This window comes from Temnothorax curvispinosus, unplaced genomic scaffold (assembly GCF_003070985.1).
Source record: "Temnothorax curvispinosus isolate PA1 unplaced genomic scaffold, ASM307098v1 QBEX01004092.1, whole genome shotgun sequence".
Lineage (NCBI taxonomy): Eukaryota > Metazoa > Arthropoda > Insecta > Hymenoptera > Formicidae > Temnothorax > Temnothorax curvispinosus.
This window is the reverse complement of record NW_020213872.1, coordinates 495,389-497,113: the sequence shown is the minus strand read 5'-3', so window position 1 is coordinate 497,113 and position 1,725 is coordinate 495,389.

Below are 1,725 nucleotides of genomic sequence, written 5' to 3'. Positions count from 1 at the left end.
TTTGTAATATCTTAAATATCATTGTGTCTCCGAATCTCAAAGTAAAGAGTAATGCATGCTGAACACGAATCCAGTAAAGTTTTTTTATTTTCATTGATTTCTAATATTTTATGAGCGACCAAACTTGAAACATTGTGTCCGGGGCGAACTCGTCACCAAGCTAATATCATGGAGGCTTCCGGCGAAAATCAAAGTCAAAGAAGCAGCAGTAGTCGGATTCCGGCGAGGACTTGGATAATATGTGCTGCGTGTGCTCAGAAATGACAGAATAGAGCTGACGAGAAACGTGCGAGCGTAGGGCACATAAGCGTGTGCGCTTTTCTTGTAACTATTTTCCGCCATCGTGTTTCCGTTTTTCTATTAAAAAATAATTAATAAAATGTATCCTATCATTTTTTATGATCGGAATTATGAATTTTCATTTAAAGTTTAGTCCGAGAATGGAGTGACGACTCTGCCCCGGTCTCCCCTACATACAAGTTTTTATGATCACTTTCAATTATTTCAAATAGTAAACATGACTAGAAGAAACGAATAAGATAAACATCATCAAACGGCGTATCACTTGTGTATACGACGTGTCATCTATACATATATCAAGATCGTTATTACTTAATTCTTCAATACGAAATTCTAACTTTTGCTTAATAAAGCAATAACTTTCTAATAAAGCATTTTAAAACCCATGTTTAATATAGGTATAACATTTCTTTCTTATTTCTGCTCATAGAACATATTTAACATGGGTTTTAAAATGCTTTATTAGAAAGTTATAGCAAAAGTTAGAATTTCGTATTGAAGAAGTAATAACGATCTTGCTATATATATAGATGACACGTCGTGGTAAACATCCCGTTTAGGGGACCCACCTCCGATGGCCTTAATCTTGACATATGTTGTCAAGGTCACCCTCTTGAGTGACCTTCAGAAGGTTTTAGTCGGGGGTCGCTTTTGATTAAAAAGTTATAAACAAAAAAAGTTTGAAAAATATAGCAGCTATTTTGAGTATTGGAAGGCATAAATGACTAATAAATATGTCGAAATAATTCACGCATACACTTTCCACGCGAACCTAGGTTCACCCCCACCCCCCGTTTTTGTAGATTAGTGACGCGCTTTAAACAGTTAAATACTTTTAAATGGCGTCATTTAATCTAAATAGGTTAGATGACGCTCTTTAAAAGTATTTAACTGTTTAAAGCGCGTCATCTAACCTACATAGGTTAGATGACGCGCTTTAACAGTATTTAACTGTTTAAAACGCGTTACTAATCTATATAGGTTAGATGACGCGCTTTAATATATATATATATATATCTGAAGTTAATCTATATAGCGATTCAAAAATTATGAGATACATATATTTTCTGTTCTGAGAGAGACGAAAAGCAGCCGCGAACAGTGTTCAACATTGGTCGAGTCGGCAGAGACAGAGATTCGTTAGCTTTTCGGTAGCTGATGAATCACCGCTGTCATACGCCAGGTGCCGTACATCAGAGAACGCGAGAACGCCGTTCCGCGTCGCCGCGGAACGGCGATGTCACCGCGCGGAATCCGCTTTTACACGCGTTCCGGGCGAGCAAATTACGCGCGGGGGTCTCTCTCACGGAGAGACCCGCTCGCGTTTTACGCTTCGACGGACGTAATTCTCGGGATTTGCAATGGGGTGAAACTCTCTCTCTCTCTCTCTCTCTCTCTCTCTCTCTCTCTCTCTCTCTCTCTCTT